The sequence below is a fragment of the Cyprinus carpio genome, chromosome B19 (genome assembly GCF_018340385.1).
Source record: "Cyprinus carpio isolate SPL01 chromosome B19, ASM1834038v1, whole genome shotgun sequence".
Classification (NCBI taxonomy): Eukaryota; Metazoa; Chordata; class Actinopteri; order Cypriniformes; family Cyprinidae; genus Cyprinus; species Cyprinus carpio.
Genome location: NC_056615.1, coordinates 13,500,996 through 13,524,461, shown reverse-complemented (window position 1 = coordinate 13,524,461; position 23,466 = coordinate 13,500,996). Strand labels below are relative to the sequence as shown.

The 23,466-nt window shown below is 36.5% G+C and overlaps 1 protein-coding gene across 1 annotated transcript in view; it reads left to right on the top strand.

The window, feature by feature from the left end:
- Window positions 1–1,106: 1,106 nt before the first annotated feature.
- The window catches only part of adgrb2 (adhesion G protein-coupled receptor B2), a 255,499-nt gene continuing 233,139 nt past the window's right edge, over window positions 1,107–23,466 (top strand). The window contains 1 exon segment of the mRNA XM_042745491.1: window positions 1,107–1,801. The gene's annotated coding sequence lies outside the window, so the exon portion shown is untranslated.

Below are 23,466 nucleotides of genomic sequence, written 5' to 3'. Positions count from 1 at the left end.
CCATAAGTACATTTTTATGCCAGAAGAAGAAGAAAGTATTCTACAAAGTATAATTAAATCCCAAAAAGTAATGTCTCATATGGGGAAAAAAAATAAAATAATTATCCAGACTGCCATCCCCAACCAAAATCAACCACTACTACTATTACTACTATACAGTATGCTACTTCAAGAAATAAAATATTAAGGTTTTGGAATGGACTTCAATATTATTGATATTTCCAGGAAGATTTTAAACAGGCAGTACATCCAAGACAACCTATGAATTTCAGTGATCTAGAAACATTCTATAAGTCGGAAGTTTTATTTTTTTATACATTTATTTTTTACCAAAAGAGATTTTTATCTGGCTACAAGAAACATATAAAGGAAACAAAAGTTCAAGCCAGGTAAATCATCGGGTAACTTGGGAATAGCCCTACAATTACAGACAAAAAACTTGCAGCCATGTTGATTCCATAGCAGTTTCTCCCGTCCCTTTTTGTAGTTTATCTTACTCATACTTGCTTTTGTAATCAGTTCATTTAAGTAAACAGTAACTGTGGATTCAAATATGATCATTATTCACTCAGATCATAAAATATTCAGTACAAAATGAAAGAGTCTGATTTTGCTTAAGAAATACTGGTTATTACAGACCAATTTATGCTGACTGATGCACCAACTGAACTTACTTCATGGATATAAAAGGCTGTATCATTCCATGCAGGAGTGCTGAGTTTTGTAACTTGTAAAGTGCTGCTTCAATATTTTTAATGCTTCAACACATTTAATCATATGGTTGGTGTCTCTTTGATAGCCTACCACAGTTTGTCAAATAGTCCATGCATAGCTTCAAAAACTATTGTACCCATGAAACATTTAGACCATGAAAAAACTGGGGGGTGTGAAATCTACCACAAGTCACATACTTGTGTTTGGTTCATTTGATGTCAAGTTGTCTACTCGCTTCATTCTCCTTTTGAAGACAACGCTTCCAACCTGCAGGCAGAAAGGAAGCAAAAAAACCCAATTCATAATGACCTGATATCATATTCTGAGCTGCGACATCGACTCGCCAAATGAGAATTCGGAACGAACTTCCCTAACGTTCTATTTGGAGCACGCGCCGGCTGACGTAGGTGAACAGCGCGCGCGTCCTACTCCCTTGAGAAAGAAGAGCGTGAACGCGCCTCTATCCTCCTCGCTGCTACAGTGAATGCGGGCATCCAGACGCCTGACTGAGTGCGGCGGTTCTTTACGAGAGCTCGGATGCCAGTGCATGGAAAGGGTTCTGCTGAAGCCGAAAGGAAGAGAAGGCAAATGTACATTCACACGGACGCTCAGGTGTAAGTGATGCTACTGCAAGTTGAAGTCCAGGAAGTAAAACCGCAGCAGATTGGGAATAAACGGATAGATCGGCGTTTCCTGTTGCAGAGCGCATTCAGTGCGTTTGGAATACAGAGACGCAGCGTGGAATTACTGGAGCCCTCAGTTTGTGAACTAAAGTCAATTCGTTTTCTACCGCATTTGATTTTTTAGCGAATTTTTCTCGTTAACCTTCTTTGTTTTCGCTTCTTATTTTTTGTTCTTCTTTGATTCGGTGTATTGTTTCTCCCCTTCTATTCTAATGTTAAGTATCTGCCCTTTTCAGTTTTTTTATTTTCTTATCCTCTGAAAATACTCGGATTCGTTTTTGCGAGGGTAGATTGTGGTAAAAGATACTCAATCTCAAACTGAGTCGTGTCATGGATGGCAAATTGTATTTGCATCTACGGAACAAATCGGGGAATATAGAATAACTACTGCTGACAGAGACAAGGTATGTCAGTGCTTCGATTTCTTTTAATATCCATATGTTATGACTGTTACTGTGTTGCTTCGCAATCTGTGCATTTGGATGGTCTAAAAAGACTAGCGTGTAGACCGATCACTCTGAATAAATTCACTTAATGATCCTTTTAAGTTGGAATAGCCATATGTAAAAGTATCGTTTGTGAATTTGAATCAGATCTCTTTTTATCTTCAGAATCAAGTTTATCCTTATAAGCAGCATTTAGAACAAAAATGCATTCAGGATCGAGGTCTCTGTTGCCCTTCCTATTCATGCCTCGATCATAAACTTGCAGAGAAAATGCTTTTTATACTAACCAGACCACGTTCATGATCAATCAGTGTACGTCTCACTGGAAAACTATAAGTAGAAACATTGTTTTGAAGGTTGCGTCTCGTTTTCCCCTACAGCTGTACGTTCTTTTGGATTTTCGTCATTGCGTTTATTTTTACGTTTAAGTTATGTGTTTAGTGTGATTTTTCGTCATTTTTTTTATTTGAAGGTGATACAACTGTGATTTGGCGCCCGCTGTAGTTGCCTTTAACGCCGCAACTTAAAATAGAATTCAGTTTCAATCAATAACCAACACACTGATAATCATCGTTTAGTCAATAAGCCAATGCAGCTGTTTTTCAATTAACATTCCCGACCAGGCTTTATGCTAATTAATCAAAGCAAGATTTGTCCGTACAGGTCTGCGGTCGTGAGGAAGAGCAGTCGCCCATCTGTTGAACGCGTCTTTACATCTGCTCTTTCAGCGCCGTTTCTTCTGCATCCACAAATGATAATATATTCTGCGCTAATACGCTGATCGAAATTTACATTTCTCTTCAGATACCACTACTTTGAGTAGAATTTACAAGAGTAGACGTCCTTTGATGTAAGAGTCTGTTATGGAATGAAGAGCACACAGCACGTGCATTAACCCTTTAATAGGCACGAACATGAAACGGCATTGCTTATTTTCCGACACATTATGACTGATGAATAATAATGCAGCGCAATATTTTTTTCCAAACTAATGCTTTGGAGTTAAAATATAACATGGCAAAGACTTATTGTGATCCATGTCACGAGGCCCCACCCACAAGATGTGACGTCGAGTACGAGTGTTTTTTATTATTATTATAAAATAATATAATATTATTATTTTTTTTAAGACCAGAAGCCATTACCTGTGAATGTGCCATACATCTTTTTAATTAGCAGATATGTATAAATTATAAGAATAAAAAAAGTGTAGTAAACATAAAACTATTTTTGTGGCAAAGGAATGTTACGGAAATGCACCCGCTCTTATATTAAAAATAAGGTCAACAGTGGAATTGTATGGCAAACCTGTTACTTTGGACAATCTCATTATGTTTATTTTTATTTAGTTATTTTTTTTTCTATGCTGAAATTTATTTTTATTTTATTTTTTCAGTTGAGCATTCTATTTTTGTAATAAACTTGTAAATTTGGTGCGTTGAATTTCAAAGTAGCATATAGCTTATATTTTTGCCATATCTTTTTATCTTAGAAATCAACAGTGTGATACTTTGTTTGCACCAATTGTGATTGTGTGTCAACGCTGACTCTACACCACATTAAAAATCAGTGGATTCACACAGCTTGATGCAGCTCCTATGCAGAGAATAAACATTGTAGATAGGCAAGTTTAACTATAATTGGCTTATAACACAGTGAGGGGGCCCTCTGCACTGCAGGGGTGTCCCGTATGCCTGTAGTAAAGGATGGGAACATTTACCTCAAGGTCAGTGGCCTTCTCACAGCATGTTGCCATGTTACTTTTAGATAAAGGTGGCAAGTTGACAACATAGTTTGTTTGTCCTGAATATTTGCAGGAACTTCTTTTTAAATATTTTTACTCTGAAATTAGGCCCACTCCCTCACTCACTATTCCCCTCCTTCCAGCCTCTCAAAAGTCTCCCAGGATACAGACACCATTTAAGGGTTAAGCTTGGCTAATTAATGAGAAATAAAACCAGTATGCAGGCTGCTTGGGATAATACCTTTAGCGTGATGTGTGAGAGAAGCATTTATGCTAAGTTGATCAGTTTATGTCTATTTATGCCTGGCATGCAATGCAGTTGGATTCACTGTACTGTACTGAACCTGTAGCTGTGTGATAACAAGGATTGAATTAGGTCTCTCATGCACTGCTAGATGAAAATGAACAGCGTGAACATGTTCGGTAATGGTTCCTTTAATGCGATGGTTCCAAACCAAGCAGACTCTGTACACTGCTGCAAGATGAGTTTTATTTAAAATATTTAAAATAAGTTGTATCGAAATGATCCAACTTTACTAAAAAGCTAAAAAACAAGATCTAAGGTATGTAAATTGAAATCACATTTTAACTCTGATAAAAATGCACAGCAGAGCTCTCTCTCTCTCTCTCTCTCTCTCTCTCTCTCTTTAGATTTCTGTGTGCGTTTCTTTCAGCAATTATTTTAGCAGTGATACTTTAGCATGCTAGCATTTTAGCATGGTAAAACCCTCTCTGAAAAAAAAAAGGTTATGCAGAACCCATATGTTTGCATCTGGGGTCTTATGGAGGGATTTAAGTATATTATATTCAGCATAGTCTGTCTGATTCTTCATGGTGTGGAATTGACTCCCAGGTGTCTGTCAGAATACTGCAGATTAATGCTTTAATAAATAGTTTTAGCACAATAAAGACTCAAGACTGTTGGGTGCAGTAAACTAGGTGTTGGGCACAGACGATGTTTCTGATCTAACAGTTATGAACTTTTAAAAGCTGAACAAGGGAAATCCCATGAGCCCAAGCACTGAGATTACATTGAAGCATATCATTCTGCATCCGGGATGCACATACGTAGTTTTGTGCCATTGTGTATTTATCCTTTATAATGAGGACTTTGGTAACTTTGTTCAATATAAGGTTATAGTTATTTGTTGAATGGCCTTATTGAAGGGCTGCACTTACTGTACAGTAGTATCTGAAACATGTCTGATTTGGATCTGGTAGACATGATGCAAGCATATTATATAGAATTTCCTGAACACAGACACAGTACTTGTTTAGACAACCGACTGATTAATCAATTATGAAAATATGGAGTTTTTAATTCCACAGCTGCCTACTCTTGTACACACTGTCCCGTAGAATTAATTTCTTCCTGCTTGCTTAAAGTCCCATTACTGGCATCTTGCTTTTTATTTTTTTATTTATTGTTTTGGCACTTAGCATAACCAAGTTAATTTGTCAAGTGTACATCAAAGCTGTTCATTCTTTTCAGCACATTTAATATCAAAAGATCCATTGCATATTTGTAATTTAAAAAAATATTTATTTGTTAACATGAACTGAACAATATATTTGATAGCACTTGTTGATAAACAAGTAGTTGATAAAAAATAAAGTTGTCCATTGCTTGTTCATGTTTGTACACAGTGCATTAACAAATTAATGTTTAGATAAAACTTTTGAGTTAGTAAATGTAGAAACTAACATTAAGATTAATAAATGCTGTGGAAAACTGTTCATGGCTCATTCATGTTAACAAATTAAACCTAAAGTTTAAAGTCTTACCCATATATTATTTGTTTTAGCCTACTTTTACCCCTTTGAAGAGTATTTAGGAACTGGCTAATATATTAATGAAAATGTTTTTAAAAATGTATTTGTATTACTGGTTATTAGATATTTAATTATGCATGCTAATTTGCATTTGGATTACCTTTGCCACCATCTAATTCTCACTTAAAATTATTATTTTTTAAATAATGGTAATAGTTTTAAATAGTACATTTTCATTTAATTCTTCAGCAAATCTCAAAATAAATATCAGTTTTTCATACTGTGCATTATATTGTTGTGATGCATAAATTCACTTGCAGCATTTAAAATGAATGTTTTTCATTTTGTATATTTTTATTAAGTATCCTTTTTTAAGTTTAGACAAAATTGTATCAACTTTTAATATCAGTCTTTATTGGTTATCAGCCATAACACAATGATTGAACACTGGTGCATCCCTATGCAAGATCCGTAATTATTATTTTTATTTATTTAATTTATTTATTTTTTTTTTTATTAATTTTGAATGTGTTGATTTCTTGTTTAAATTAATTGATAATTATTTCATTTGACTTTTTTAATGTATGGCTGTATTTCATGTTAAAATGAGGCCTTTGTTCTGATATATCTGTTGCTTTTGGAAAGCAGAAGGGATATCACTGGCTGTGCAGGAGCTGTGTGATCCTGTAAGAGAGACTGATGCTCCTCACTGTCTCCTGCATGTGAAGGGTATAGAGAACTGCATATGGACCGTGAGCCAGGCAACAGCTTGGTCTTGCCTGGTTGAGTGGTCCCTGGCTGTTGCATTGTTTCAGAAAAATACCCCTCCCACTTCCGCTTTGGCCCATACGCCAACCCTCTTGTACATGTTCATGCGCCGCCTCACTGAAAATATGATGTATCAGGTTTAGGCAGTGAGATAAAGCATGATGTTTTAATTCTTGCAAACACTGTCACCTCACATTCACCGGCTGGGAAAGCCCTGGTGAGCAATACTGCCTGACAAATGCGCTTTAGCCTCTTGTCTGTGCTTCAGCAGGCTTTCCTGTCTGTCGTCCTTCAGCACAGCTGCCTTTATCTGTTATCAGCTCTCGGCCCCGGAAATGTGATCATTCAGGAAAGCCAGATCTAGTTTGGCTTCCATTGTTCATGTCGTGGTGTAATGCTGGAAGTCTGCGTTTTGAGGCACAGATGCTGCGATCTACAGGGTGCCTCTGGCTTCTACCCATCTTCATGTGTCAATATTTGTAGTGGGCCATTTTGTGTGCAAGGCCCTTAAAGCTGAATCGATTTGTTGAAAATGACTCTAATGCGTGAGTGTCACCAAATTAATTGCTGTTTAAAAAGAAGTATATGGCAGCCAAAGTAACTATTTAAAGGGATAGTTCACACAGAGATGAAAATTGTCATCATTTACTTATACACTAATGTAATCTGCATGACTTTATTTTGTATGTTTTTGTAACTGTTTTGTGCTTACATTGAAAGTCAATAGGGGCTAAAAACAACTAGAAGAGAAAAACAGCATTTACATCATAAACCCAGACACATTTTTCAAAAATAACTTGAGTTGCAAAGAACAAAATAAGTTGACAGGATGAAAGAATTGTCATTTTTGGGTGAACTATCCCTTTAAGATATAAACTTGCTGCAAGCACAGTGACCTTTGATAAGCCATTTGTAAATAAGTGAGAACACAGCATGGGCTGATGTGATGGGCTTTTTGATGCAAGTATCTATCCTTGTTGTCCTCTGGTCAACCATTTGGAGCTGTCATCAACTTTCTCAGTCCTCCAGTGACTCCAGGACTTGTAGCAGTGCACTCTGCGGTTGCAGCATGCTGCCTGGCAGCAATATTTGCTTTTATGTAATGTTTTTTTTCCCATTATGTTCAGCCAAGAGAGAAAAAAAAAGAGAGAAATTGTATTGATTCTTCGTCTCTAAGCCTCTGTGCTGTTGTATGGGAGAACCCCTGAGACTTTGAAGCGACACAAAGTCTTGATGGCTTTTTCCCCTCACTGTATATTTACGGTCAAAGTCAATCTCTCATTTTGTGTTTGACTGCGATGTGTGGATTTGAATTTCTGTTAGTTATATTTCTGGGTGTTATGGATTTCAGTTTTGTCATTGGTATTTGTCAGTCAACACGCTCTGTGATTCATAACTGGCTTTTAATTTTTTTTTTTTTTTTTACTTGTTAGATTTTGTCTGTATTACTCAAACGGTTTGAACACTTGACTGGCAATGAGTACGTGGAGTTGTGAAGTGGTGGTCTATTAGGAAGTTTAGTATCTGACTCTGAGAAGTATGAACAGGCAAAAAATAACAACAAAAAAAGAAGTTCAGTTGTAGACTGATATTTTTGAGCAAGACAGCTGCTGTTCAAAACAAATCAACAGTAATCAGATTTAAGAATGAACAAATCTCCAATTAAGATGAACAGAAAATCAATTGTCTCTAAATAAAAAGCTATTTTTTTAAATAAGAAATTATTTTTTTTTTATTTTTAAGATGATTGGATGATTTGACAAACTGGATTAGTAGGTTTTTTTTATATCTAATTGTAATCTGTTATAGATTTATTACTCAAGTTACATTTGTGTCACTTATTACAGCTGATGCAGGAAATTAATGGTTGGAGGATATACAGTAGAAATATACAGTAGAAAACAAACATTATGATTTGTAATATGAGCTAAAGGCATTTATCTCATAAAGAGATAAGGTTTGCCTGAAGTGCTATTGTGCCATAAATTACATTAATTCTTTTGGCAATTCCTGTCACCATAGTGTAACTATGACATGGGTTACATATTGTATAGAGCCACAACAGCACTATCATCTCAATAGAAAGATGAAGTGTGTGTCGAGTTGTAACCAACCAAATTTAAAACTCTTATGTCAGTATAATGTATTAATTGCTGTTCATAAACTCTGATGTCAGCATAATGTATTAATTGCTGTTCATACTCTTAAAATCATAAAGTCGTGATTTGATTATAAACTAAAATTTTTGTTTTATTTTATTTTATTTTTACTCTTATGTAGAAAACAGACTGTCTTCTATTCCTGTAGTGTCAGGATGTTATATTTGGATGTATCTGATTTGTTTACACTTGTTGACTCTGCATTGCTCAGGACTTATCCACTGTTTGTTTTGAGCTGTTTATTTAGCTTTATAGTTCCCAGTTATGTGAGGGACAAAACACTATTGAATTACACTGTTTCTCTTTACAGTTTGCTTATTATGTACCATCTCCAGGGGTTCACACATGTCCCTTTTGCTAAAAATATAGGATCCAAAAGAAGGCTTTTTGCATTGATGCCAGAGAAGAAACATTTGGTTTCCCCAGAGAACCTTTCAGTGAACAGTTCTTAAAAGAGCCATTTTTCTTTGTTCAAAGAATATTTAAAAATTCTAAAGAACCTTTTAAATTTAGAAAAGGTTCCAAGGATATCAGATGTTCTTCATGAGATGATAGATGCCCATAAATAACCTTTATTAATAAAATTGTGTGCATATTAAAATATTTGTTTTATTTTTTTAATGAATGGTTCTCCTAATTCTACTGTGCATGTCTGGTCACTTCACCTTCTCCAAAGTGGCTTGGAATAGCATCTTTCTGCTTTAATATTTTGGTTAGTGTCAGCAGTTCCCTAAATGCTTATTTAGCCTAAGCATTGGCATGTACAGATTAGTGGCAGTTTATTAAGATCAATCAGAAGTGAATCCAGTGTACATGCATGGACATGCCCCTGGAGCCAACCCAATTCAGTAAATCATGCTTTGATTAACTGTTTGTCCTGTAAAGCATTTTCACAGCAGCCACTCTCAGTAATTAAATTTTCATGTAAGGTATTTTTAGTGGAGGCACTCTCTGTTTTTGAATATACTGTTTACAGAATGATTTTTATTTTGAGTTTGTGGAAGGTTCATATGGACTGCAATATCATCATCATCATCATCATGTTGTTAAATTTTAGAGGTCTTGTACTAAGTAATAAGCATTTAGCTTGCAATAATCTGATTGGATCTTGGAAGGCCATGTGACAATTACGCTGATGTGTTTGCAGACTAGCTACATGGGCTGAACTAACTTTAACTACTCTGCACAGGTTTCATCTTCCTTCCTGCTGTATCCAAGAGCCTTTTATGCATATTTGCTGTAGCTTTCTGTGAAACCTCTGTCACAGAGATCAATTATTGTGCGTGGGAAGACCACAATGCTAATGATCTCAACTGCTTTTGCACAGCTAGTTATGCTCACTGTAGCAATGGATAATGTATTGGACTCATATGAACAGGATTAGGAAAGAATTCATTAGCAAGAGTGCTGCATTAAACTTGAATATTACAAGTCTTTTTCTGTACAGCAGTTCAGTCTTGACATCAGTTTGTTGGCCAACTGGAAGGCTAGTTCACAATGGATTCCCTAAAAAATTCCTTTGATTTTTAAGCAGTTTTTAAGGTCATTAACTTATCAACATTGTATGCTCAAAATTACTAGAAACAACTTTAATGTTTTGAGTCTACAACATAAATTACATCCAGTTGTACTTTAAGTTTGCTTACAGATTGATGTATAAGGACTACAATACTTTTCCCAATACATCAAGCATGTAAATTCACACTCTTCTGGTAGTTGTAGTCCTTATGTAGAAACATTTTATAAAAAAAAATACAGCAGTGTCAAAGTTTGAGGTCTAAACTAACAACGATGACAATGTTGGCAATGTATGGGAAGTTGTGGCCTAATGGTTAGAGAGTCGGACTCGTAACCCAAAGGTTGCGGGTTTGTAGGTGGGGGAGTGAATGTACAGCACTCTCTCCCACCTTCAGTACCACGACTGAGGTGCCCTTGAGCAGGCACAAAATCCCCAACTGCTCCCCAGGTGCCGCAGAAAAAAAATGGCTGCCCACTGCTCTGGGTGTGTGTTCACGGTGTGTGTATTCACTTCTGTGTGTGCACACTTTGGATGGAATAAATGCAGAGCACTAATTCCGAGTATGGGTCACCATACTTGGCCACATGTCATGTCACTTTCACTTTTTTTCACTTTAAATTAAAATGAAATTTATTATTTTACTCATGAATCTAAAAACTAATTGGTAATTTCAGATGGAAACCATGGTAAAAAAATTGCTTAGTGCTTAGTGGACATTGCTGATGTTGAAATCTGAATCCGATTTCACTGCATGAGTCACTCAAGGTGAACACTGAGTCATCGTCTTCTTTCACCAACATTGGACATTCCTTAAAGGATCTTTGAATGGTTCATCTTAAATTTTTCTTTATGACAATAAGTTGTTCATTATCTTGGTTATTCATTTCATATTTGTTGTTTGTTTATATGGTTTAATTATGTAAACGCTGCCAACAAGTGAACTCCATCACGTGTTTCCCAGCAGGCATAGTGTTATCATCTCCCACATTTCTGGCTTCTGCTCAAAGCTTCATATCACCCATCTCAGTGTGACGTCGCTGTTAGTCAGTCATTCTCTGCCTCATCCTCAACCAAATCAATGTCTCTCTTTGTTTCTGCCTCTCTTGATTTCCTCCAATGCGGCTATAATGATTATCAGATCATCAAGCTGTGAATATGAGGCTGATATGTCTGGGTGAGAAGAAGTACTTTAACATTGAAGAGGTGCAATCAGCAGATCTGTCTCTTAAGGCTAAGTTCACACTACAGGACTTTAAACATCGGCAGATCGCTGTGCTTTTCAGACTACATGACTTGATTGTCTGTCTTGAAGTCGTTGTGGTGTTCACACTACGCAACACTACGTAAATGATCCACAACAGGGGGTGACACACTACACGAGCTGACAACAACTCTGTCACCCAACCCGACCTGTCGACGAGCTTGTTAACTTGCAAATTGGGCTTAAATTGGGCTTAAATCCTGTAGTGTGAAATTAGCCTAATGCTCACTGGCAACTGTGGCAAGACATGAGTATGACTACATAGATATGACTCACATGCAGTCCAAAGGCATTAGATGCAGTAGATCTAGAGAGTGGAGTCTTAAATCTATCCTGTTCTACTGTTCTTTTTATTTTAATATCTTGCCAATTTAGTTGATCTCCAACTAGGTTGCAACCAAAATCCCCATATTGTAGACAGCTCCCAGCATGCACCAGTCACTGACACTCTTCTAGTGTGCGTGCTTTTGAGATGCACTGCGGCTGTAGTCCCAGATGCTATGGCAAATTTCAAATTGATAGCAAACCAGAATGCAGACTGCTTTCAAACTTGATTTTAAAAAACACATTCAATCAAATTTGTAAAAAACAGTTTCCAAAACCTGCATTCAAATCAGATTGCAAAAAATACATTCAGATCAAGTTCCAAAAACGGCAATCAAGCCAGAACCTCAAAACATTCAAAAAATTTTTCTGAAACTGCAGTCAGTATAGACCAGAAACTGGATTCAAATCAGATTTGAACTGATTTGAAATGGTTTTGTAGTTTCAGCCAGAATGCATAATGCATTCAATATTTTTTAAATTGCATTCAACCAATTTAAATTGCATTCAACAATTTCTTTTTAAAAATCACATTCAAATCAGACTTTAAACTGCATTAAAACCATATTCCAAAAAACTGCATTAAGACCAGTTTTTAGAAACTGCATTCAAAATAGATTTTTCAAAAACTGCATTTAAATCCGATTTCAAACTGCTTTCAAATTATTTTGAAATTTTTACATGGACACCATTACTCACCCATTTTTTGATGTCTTTTTTCCATATTTGTTCCAGGAAATGACAAAAACTTCCTCCTTAGTGTTTGTTTGAATTATAGAATAAATTATCCCATTGCTATGTACATGAACTTGAATGAGAAGAATTATTTTCAGGATCAGAACTACAATCTGTGACCAAAACATCAGTAAACTGCCTTTAAATGTCAACTGGATGCTGATCTTCGGTCTTGTAGTGTGCACTTGGCACTACTGAAAAGGACATTTTAGGTGTCTACTGTGCATATCAACATCCTTGGAGAATATGAAATACCAATTCAGCAAAAGTTGTGCACAGAGGTAGTGTTGCGACGGATTTCATGTTGCAACATCAGTGGTAACAGCTCACTGGAGAGTACAGTACTCTGTTTAGATGGCAGGTTCCCAGGAAGCTTTATGTTAATATATGATGTAATGAACAAACCGTCTCATCTGCCTCCCCTTTGGTGTACATATTAATTGCATGTCCGAAATAGTTTATTAATCTGTCTGTTTATTAATGAGTCTGAGCCACAGAAACTTTGCAGTTCTGCTATTTCAGAAGAAATGCCTTGGAGACCCATTCAGCATGTCATGTTGAGGCCCTGGGAATGAAAATATACATACTGTGTATATGTATGTGTATATATATATATAATATATATATATATATATATATATATATATATATATATATATATATATATATATATATATATATATATATATATATATAATATATACAAAAATATATTGCCTAGCTGATAAAGGATTTACGTAACTTACACTTTTATCCATATGCAATTAATTTCTGTAACTCGACTCCCAAGTGTTGCCACATCATCCTGTTACAGCCTGCTGCTAACCAGTTCAACAGTGATGCTCTTATGCAACCAAGTTGGTGAGTGGCTCTAAATATTATAGCGATTAAAATAGTGGGGTTGGCAGTGCTTTGGTTAGGCTTTTATGGAAAACAAATAACCAGAATGTGTCGCAAGGTGAAAGAGAGAAAAGTGTCCAAGTGGGTGTTGTGCAGCATCAAACAAGGTCACATGGTGAATGCAAGCAAGTCTACTGTGCTGTTTTTACAATGCAAGGCCTAATGCAAAGCTCCAACACACTCTTGTGGCATTTTGTAGATTTTTAGAAAGATTTTCAGTTTTTAGTTCGTCAAGATCATTCTGACCAAGAAGTGCATTTGACAGTTTATATGCACAGCTGTGTTACTGCGAGGCACAGTACAGAGCATGCGTTCACATGCATGCTAGCCATCTCTCTTTACAACAGACAACATTCATCTACCAAGGTAACTAATAGTGTAGAAAAATTGGTATTGCTATAATTGTGATTTTAGTATTCGTATAGTGTCAAAGTGTCATCTCTGGTCATTTGAGCAATTTATTTATGAATACATTTATGCATTAGCAGATGCAGTTATCCAAAGCAACTTACAAAAGAAAAACAAAAGCAATTTCCTAAAGAGCCCACAATGTTTATAATTCAGAATGCCAGTTTTCTTAGGCAATTAGATTAGAAAGCAAGCTAGAGAAGAGGAGAAATTAACAAGTTTGGGGTTGGTAAGATGTTTTTGAAAGAAGTTCCTTATGCTCACCAAGGCTGCATTTATTTGATCAAAAATAGTCAAAATTGTAATATTGTAAAGTATTATCATTTAACTGTTTTCTATTTAATAAAAAAAAAACTATATTGTAAAATGTACTTTATTTCTGTAATGGTAAAACTGATTTTTCAGCAACCATTACTCCAGTCTTCTGTGTCGCATGATCTTTCAGAAATCATTTTCTGAAAAAAAGTTAATATTTTTGTTGAAGCCATGGTATTTTTCCAAGGACTCTTTAAGTAGAAAATACAAAAGAAAAGCATTTATTTAACAGAATAGGCTATCTTTTGTAAAATTCTAAATGTCTTTACTGTTACTTTTTATTAATGTAATGCATTATTGTAGAATGAAAGTGTTTATTTCTTTCTAAACTCCGGGGAGCAGTTGGGGGTTCAATGCCTTGCTCAAGGGTCTCACCTCAGTCGTGGTATCGACAATTCCTGCTGGACCTGAGACTTGAACCCACAACATTCGGGTTACAAGTCAGACTCTCTAACCATTAGGCCACGACTGCCCCCAAGCTCAATATATCACTTTGCAGCCAGTATATACTATGTAGTATTCACCACCAAGTAAGCTAGTATTTCATTCTAAACATAGTCTGATAAACGGAAGTGTGTGTGTGTGTATGTGTGTGTGTGTGTACTGTATATATATATATAGGGAAGAGAAAAATAAATCCAGAAATCAATTTGCGTGGGTATTGTCGGCCCTTTCAACTTCCACATGTAAAACACAGTCAAACGCAGCTCCTTTCTACACAGGTCTTCTAAAAACTAGAATATAAACATTTTCAGGCTTTGTGCTGTCGTCAAAAGCCTGGCGCAGTAAGTCTTGTTTTCATCTGACTGCGTAATGGCTTTTGGTTGCTCCTGACTCAAAGGCTTCTCAGGGGAGGTTGATGTTCAATGAATGACGAGTCAGATAAGGATATGTGTTTTTCTTTCTATTCCATTCCAAAGTGCAAGTGCTATGTCTACGGATTAAATCACCATGCATTCGTTTGGTGGCCATCCAAGTACTGTGATCCCAAAGGAAACATTTGATTTATAAGCTTCCTTAGGTTTTGTTTCTTTCAATACTCTTTTACTCTCCCTTCGTCCTTCTGCCATCATCTTTTTTTTTTGCCAGATTAATGAATGAGATGTATGGAAAGTCAGCTCTGTTTTGTAGATCTAGCAGTCTGTACGTTAAAGGTATTGGGATGTCTGACCTTCAACACCCACTGACTTTCTACAGGATTTTCGGAAGCATTTGAATATATATTGATATTCTCAGATTCAAACTTAAAGGAAAAGTCTCTGAATTGAGTAGCGGCTTATGCAGTGAAATGCAAAGACATCAGTTTGAGTAATATTTTTAGGTGCTGACTTTAATTTTTCCATTTGCCTGTGTGGCGTACTTCCCTTATAGGAGTGAAACGGCTCGATACAGACGCTGAGGACTGTCTCACTAGCCCCAATTCCTGTTCTTCGGCTCATCTTTGGCTTGACTAATTATGGCCTCCAGCGTTAGGCCTGAGAGCAAAGCATTTTCACAAAGCTGCTAAGCAAGGCATCTCACAGATAAGCATTGTCCTACCCCATCATCTGATGCTGATCGATGGATTTCATGGCAAATTCGCATGGGTAGAATTTTAAAAATGTGTAAATAAAGAGCACAGCTCCTGCTTCCAGGGAAAAGTCCTCTGTGGAAGACGGCTGCGCTGCATTATGCCAGAGTCCCTCTAATGCATACAGTATTTCTCTTCCCAGACTGGCTCCCCTGTGATCAAGCAACAGTTTATGTAATGCAATAGATCTCTGGCAATAAGAATAAGGATTTAGCCAGGTTTGGGACAAGATAAATTGGTTTAATAATATCTGGTGGCTGGGACAGGTCACTCCTCTTTAAAATAAGGACAGTCATTTTTAATGTGCTACTTGATGTAATCATTGACTGGCTGTAGCCCAGGTAATATCAGAGAGCATGATTAGATGTATCTCTGTTTCTTTGCTTCAGGACAGCAAAAGTTTCTCGTAAAGCATTTTTGTAAGTAGAAATGCTGTAAAGAAGGGACTTTTACAACAGAATTGTAGAAGAGAATACTATTCAGTCAAAACTTGACACTTTGATCTCTTGTAAAGAAAAACAGTGCATTTTGTCATGGCTAGCAGATCAAAAGAAATATGAAATTGGTGTGCACATGGGTGAAATATGTGAAATCAGGGACTTTTCAGATAACATAGGTAACTGAAGCAACTCGATTTGATCAGATTTAGATAAGACAGGATTCTATAATCTGAATAAATGGTCATATAATGTACCCAATTGTACTACTTGTGTGACAAAGTTTTGTTAGAGCATCAATAAATATGTGCATCCTTAAATTCACATCTATTTTAGAAAAAATAACTGAAGTTTCTTTATGAAATCATATTTCGATAAGACAGAACTCTATAATGAGAGTAAATGGTCATAAAATGCAACTGTTTGTCCTCCTGGTGTGAGGTCATGCTGGTCAAACCTCTGTCTCAACACTGTTAAAGGAGTAGTTCAATCAAAAATGAAAGTCTGTTGAAAATGTACTCACCATAAGACCATCAAAGATATTTAGATGATTTGGGGAAATTTAGCATTATATTACTTGCCATGTCGTAAAGGCAACAGGGGAGCCAATGTTAGGACAATTCTAATGGCCCTGATCAGAAATGGGGCCCAGGCCAAATTCCTCCTATTATCATTTTCTCATTCTCGTTCTCATTTTTAAACTTAGTCCCATTGTCTTGTGATTGTAGATTGGCCTTACATAAATTAGGTTTCAATTAATAATTTATATGATGTTGTTATTATTATTGATATTTGAAATCATCTGCATCTCCAAACTCAAAATGAGTTTACTCTCTGCATCTCTCAAAATGAGTTTACTCTCAAATGCACTGTTATGTGGGACAAAAAGTGCTGTGTTATTGATAATTACACCTTTTGGTGAAGTATATTTAAGAAATAGAAGTATATTTTGGGTAAGCTATCCATTTAAGTGAAAAATTTAATTACTTTGTGTATAGAAGTGAAACTTAACAGAAATGTAGTTTATTAAGAGCATTTTACACATAGTCGTGATTCATCTCAGGATTGGCTCAAGTGCGCTGTAAATCTCCACATTATTAGATTTGCATCACTTCGAACTGCAGCTGCTGTTTCTGAATAGATGTCATTCTTTATATTTCTAAGCTCTCAACCACATGTACTTACAAAGAGAGGATGTGTTTTGTTGTCTAACCTGCAGTTCAGTATCCACCCTTGGGCGGCAGAAAGGCAGATGTTGAATGAGCCACATTCATGAGCAGAATAGCTTCTGGACCTGTGCAGAATTAAATCGGCTCTTAATTGGGGGTTGTGCATTTTATTTGAGACTTGACTTTAATGCTGTTTTTGATGATGCTGTGAGAAATCCACTTTGCTGGAAGTGCTTGCCTGTGGCAGTCGTCTGAATGATTAGCTCTTTGGTACCAAAAAAGCTCTCAGAGTTGAGTTTGAGTCATTTTCAGTCTATACAACTGCACTCACGCCTGTCAGGCTGGTCTGGCTGTCCACTTTTATTACACGTGGTTTAACAGGATTTGCAGATGACTTATTTTTTGTATGGATTTATGTCTAGACTTGGGAGAAAATTAAAGAGTACACCTTCCCACCTCCAGTCATTGGTCTTATAATGCTATTATGAGGAGAGGAAACATCAGCCATGCAATGCTCTGAGCTTCTAGACTTCTGCATGTTTTGGGAGTATATGTTAAAAGAGTAATTTAAATACTGCTACTCTTTTGTCTTCAGTCGGCTGCACACTTAGATTTTTTCTAGTGATTTCACTGTCTGAGACTGCATTGAGCAATTAAAATTAGTGTGGTCTAAAAGCAAAATTGGTTGTCTTAGGCTTTTTGGTGTAACATGCTCATCAGTGACTGCTCAACTATCTGTCTATGTGTCTTTCCATCCATCCATTTGACCATCCATCCATGATATCTTCTTTTCACCTTACGATTGTTAAAAAAGAAATCCTCAACCTCACCCTCACTCTCAAGAACAAGCAGTTCACAGTTTTCCTCTTTCATGCAGTCACTGTCTTTAGACACTTAGGTTTCTTTTTCTCTTATTTTCCAGGCAAAACTTTGCAGACATTACCACAATTGCTTGCAGGGTTTTCCATTTGCAGTACCATTTCAATTTCACGTGTCAATGAGGATGTCAGAACAACCTTAGACTGCCCAGTCAATGCTGTCGGTTGTGACCACAGTCTGCTAAGATGTGTACCGTACAGCGTGACATAAAAGACAGTTGATATCGTGCGGTCCTTCAGCCGTTACTCAAGATCTCTCTAGGGTCACGTCGCACAATCTGACATGCAACAATCGTGAAATAACATACCATTTAAGAGAGTCTTTGTGCTGTAACTACCTCAGAATCTGAAGGAGTATTTAATGTTGCGCAGCCTCTGTAAATGCACAGTAAACTATAGGTTGTCTTTTGCTTTAGAGTTTTGGCTCAGGCTTTGGGGCTGTGACCTAGATTACCTCTTAATGGCACCAGAAGTGCACAAAGAGGATGTTAACCACTTTGGAGCCCATTACAAGAACAACCAGGGGCATGTTTGGCCACAACCCCTCAAGTCAAGTCTGTTATCTTGTCAATTATGATTTCTGCACTGTTGGATGTGAGCTTGTGTGGATAAAGCAAGTGCTGGTTTATTTGCTTTTTTAGAAGCTCTTTAAATCCATGTAAAGTTCTTTAATGCAACTTGAATGACAGGAACTCTGGGGATACACTCTACTGAACAGTATATCGGTATTAGACATTTAGAGGTTAAATTGTGTGAATATTTACATTTGGATTACTTTGCTGTTGTTGATGATCACTGAAAGTTACTGTTTAAAATGACTAATGTATTAACTGCTAAATGTAGGCTAACCATTAGGAAATCTCAAATTTAATCATACTGTGTGTTTTGATTGAAATTTACTTGAAGTACTTAATTAAATGATTTTACTGTATTTTTTTTATTAATTTTAATTCATGTAATTATAATAGTTAAACAGTAGTATAACGTTTTAATATCTGCCTATTATTGGTTATCAGCAACAACATGAAAATACTTATCTGTAGGAATTTTTAATATTGGTGCATCCCTAAGGGCCTTTTTGTGCCGCTAATAAAGACATTTACAGTATATCTGGTGATCTCTTAAGGAATACTCTGAAAACATGTTTAGGTAATGGTAAATAGTAAGAATAGTTCGACTTTAAAGGGATAAGTTACCCAAAATTGAAGTTCTGTGATAATTTACTCATCCGTATGTTGTTACATCATCTATATGACTTTATTTATTCTGCGAAACACAAAAGAAGGTATTTTGAAAAATCAGACATTTATCAAAATATTTTCTTATGTGTTCAACAGTAGGAAAAAAAGTCTAGGTCTATCCATTTAAATACTGGATATTACAGTGAGGAACATATTGACATTGGTTTCAGTTTCTGGTGGCTTGATGAAATGTATTGCACCAGGAGCTGACGATTGACCCTGTGAAATGATTCAGTCAAACTGCAAAATAAAAATCTCTCAATTCATTTTCAATACCTGTTAGAGGATCAAAATTGCTAAGTGCAAGAATTAGCACACTAAATGACATTCAATATGATAGTCATTAAATGACTTTTATTTTATGGACCATAATGTGAAGAGTCAGATGTAATGCGCCCTTCATACCATATCACGCAAGACTGAATCAATCTAATGGCTATCACTTAGTGTTTGAATGCCAATCACTTGCAGTTATTGTGCTCACATTTCAACAAACTTTCTGCCCTATCCACCAATTTAACTATGAATGTCAGTCTAAGAGACAGGATTAGCCTCCTTTTCCCACAAGAGAAAGACAGGGTAAAGTGCCGTGTGTTATTCATATGAGACCTCCACCCAAAACATCAATTTTCAGTCAATATCCAACAAAATCTCATTAAAGCTTTATACATCCTGCTGTGGAAATTAGTTCTGGTCATATGTCAAGAAGGATATCTGTCTCGCTCAGCCATGAAGAAAATTTTTATTTTGAGCCAGGAATTGGAGTCACCCAAAACTGGAAAGTAGGGCTGAAACCACAGGAGGGAGAGTGAGATGACATGATTTGTGATTTTTGGGATTGACACCACATACCTTATTCATAGGTTCCAGACCTCTGTGTACACTGGCTCTTTTTAATGACTCTTTCCCCTGTTTGAATGACCCCAGCATCTGTAAACTATGCATTATAGTGCTTGAAGTGCTTTAAAAAAAATAATAATCATAGGCCTAAATGCATCTGTGATCTGACTGGATTTCTGGAAACAGATTTGTATTTTTTCCAACAGATGTTTTAATCATTTTTTACAATTGGTATTAATTATTACAAATATGATTGTTATTATGAATTTGTTTTTTTTCTTCTTCTTCTTTTGTCATTATCAGTTACTCACCTCTGTCATTTTAGGACATTTTCACACCTGACTCGTTTGGGACTGAACGAGGTGGTCTCAGCCTAATTAAAAACAAACTCTGGAGTGGTTCACTTGTAGTGCGAAAGCAATCTGACCCAATGGACCAACAAACCAAGCTGTATCATAATTCATAATGGGGAATGCATTACATAAAAAAACAGCAGTGTCTGATTCTGTGGGTGAGCACATTAGTTATCGCAGATGGAAACCAAGGAGCATCTCTTCATCTCAAAATGTTGTAAAATTTCACTTCTCTGAAACAAGTGCATTGCAAGAATGCTGTCCCAAAGAAGCCTTGATTCCCGCCTCTGACAAGGTAACACATACTTTTACTGTATTCATGCTCCAATATAAACGGCTATTGTATGGGGGAAAAAAAATTTAACAGAGACTTGTGGATTTGAAATGACATGGGAATACATGTTTATATTTGGGTGAACTGATCTTTTAAATTATTAAATGCAAACCGATGATGGGGTTATGAATGTGTGCTCTTTTAAATTGAAATGCAGTGCAAAACTTTAATGTTTGTTAGCCGCTGGAGGCTAAACTGTATAGCACAGACCTCACTTGTCACACACTTACTTCATCAAGTATATATTATTTTAATGTATTTGATGTTGATTTTTATTTTTTTGATTTTAATAATTTATTTTAATGTTATGGAATAATCATTCAGTTATTTACTTCATTAAAATTAGTCCATTGTTTGAGTTCAGAGCTGCAGGTGTAGTAGACAGTATTTCCTCACAGAGTGCATCAAACTGACACCAGCGATGGAGCAACTGCATTATTTAGACTTGTTGATTAAAGTCATTCATTCTGAAGCTATAGCAATTTATACTGACCCTAACTTAAATACTCATATATAACAAAGTCTCTGGGGAAATAACATCTAGGCCTAAAGTTCGGTGATATTTATAGAATGGAATATGACATATTGATTCAACTGTTAACAAAACAATGCATTTTTAGGTTTGTATTTTCATTATTCATTCAGTTTTGCAAGATATTATATAGCTTTTGAATCACTTTGCTATTTCAGTCCTTCGTTTCACTTGATATTCATGAGTCCCTGCTTATGAATAGTAGAAGTCTGGCTCTTATTGATTTAAGGTGCTTTTTTCACAGCAAATTTGCATGGCTTACACCCCGGGGGCAGATGAAAACTTTCGGAGAGTGTCAGATTTTCAAAGCAAACTTGGAGAATATAGGTATTGATCCACTCTTCGGCAGGCTTTTATCTGGGATTTGCTTAATACCACGACAGGAATAAAAGACTTTGAGGATGAGAAAAAGACCAGAAAGAGCCATTAGATGGTGGTTTGTGAGGCGCATCAGATTTATCCCCGTGCTCTCAGGAGAAGGATCCATGGCGGCACAAAGCATGACAGATATCTCTGATCTATGTTCATTTGATGGTAGTCATTCCAAAAGACATTGCGACACAAGACAACCATACCCACCATATTTGAATTCTTTCGGTCAATTGCATTCAATTCTCAATGTATGCAATTTGTCATGTTCATCATTGGGACAGCTCTTGAATTTGTTTGCAAACACACCCACAGAGTGGATGCTATAGAAATTTTGGCCTGATATCACCCCGGTAAAGCTGATTAGTCTGAATTAAAAAGCTAATACTCCATTTAGCAGCTGTGAATTACCTTGACAACCTTCTTAGCATGCTGCCGTAGTGTCAAGCTCTGACAGCTTGTTTAACACCATCACTCCTGGAATCCTCTTCATGTTTAAAGCAGACTCTTTCTTCCTATGGATATCCTCAGCCCGAAGTCACAGAATGTGCAAGATGATGCTTAAGCTAAGGTTAGTGCAGTGGATACTCCCACCCCCCACCCGAAAATCTTGTGTTGCAATCCTCACATGTATTTAAAATCATGTAGTGAAAAATGGCAAAATGCTTGGTGCCTAATTTCATGTTCGCTTTTCCTGCCCAAACATATTCCATCCTCATATGCCACATTTGGAGTCTGTGAAACATTTAGGGAGACTTCCTGCTGTATATCATTGTCATTTATATTAGTTGTAGCATTGTGTCAGGTGTTGTTATGTGCTGTTAATGAATCCATTTAGAATGGGTCGTCTGTTTGTAAAGCAGGAATGTGTTGCTTTGAGAGCTGGGATTTCTGATGCCTAATATTGTGCATCATCTGTTTGATTCCTGTGTGGATAAGATTGATGAATGCGGGAGCCTGGTTGACAGGCCAATTCCCTTGCTGCTCCATTAATCTACAAAGGTTCTGTTTTTTGAAGCTGCTATTCAAACGTTGGGGGGCTTTGTTTTGTTTAAAGAGGAGTGGACTGATGAGAAAGGTGCTGGACAGGTGGCGGCCATCAGTAATTGCTCTGGATATGGTCCAGCATTTGCTTGACTCTGTTGTAACTTGTTCATTCTTAAGGTGTCACCCCATGACCCAACTCAAAACAATTCAAATTGGGGGAAACATTAAAAATGACATTAAAATACATTGTATTTCCTGGAGATAACGTTGTTTTCAACCTTTTTGCCACCAAGCCCCCCCATAAGGAAATGAGTGATTCAAAACAGCTTTTGCCATTGTAGTAAATTGCCATTTATAGCAAACATACAAGAGTGGAGTAACATATCTAAAATCTAAGGAGGAGAATAAGGTTCCTTTTATGGTTCTACACACCACCCATTGACAAAGGTGCTGTATAGGACCTTTAAAGATAGGTTCTATATTGCGCTTGAAGTTGTTCCCCTATGGTCACAATCCAATGAACCCTTTAGTGCTATTTAGCACCATTCTTAGAGTGTAGAATGCAGATCCAAATAAATTTATAAAAAGTGCGCAACAAAACCAAACAGGCTGTCACTGGGAAAGTTCCTTTGAAGTGACAGCTTTACACCGTATCTAACTTTAAAAGGTGCATTTAGTTTGTTAGAGTAGTGATATGTACCCTTAAGGTACAACTGTTAACCGTTTCGGGGTAAATAAGATACAGAAATCCCTTTAAGGGTACTACACCAGTGACAAGCTATTCTTCCCCTAAAGGCACACTTTTTGCACAGTTTCTTATTTTAGTGGTGCCCTTCAGTTAAAACTTGCACAAGAAAAGGATGCCACATCTCACTTATGGGGCCTAGGGTCCAAAATGCCCAATCAAGGGCATAAACTCATGCAAATCTGGCATGTCTAAATTTGTGGAAGTGCCATTTAAGTGCTGCCATGTCAGCTTTTCATCAAAGTTTCATCTTGCCAGGAAA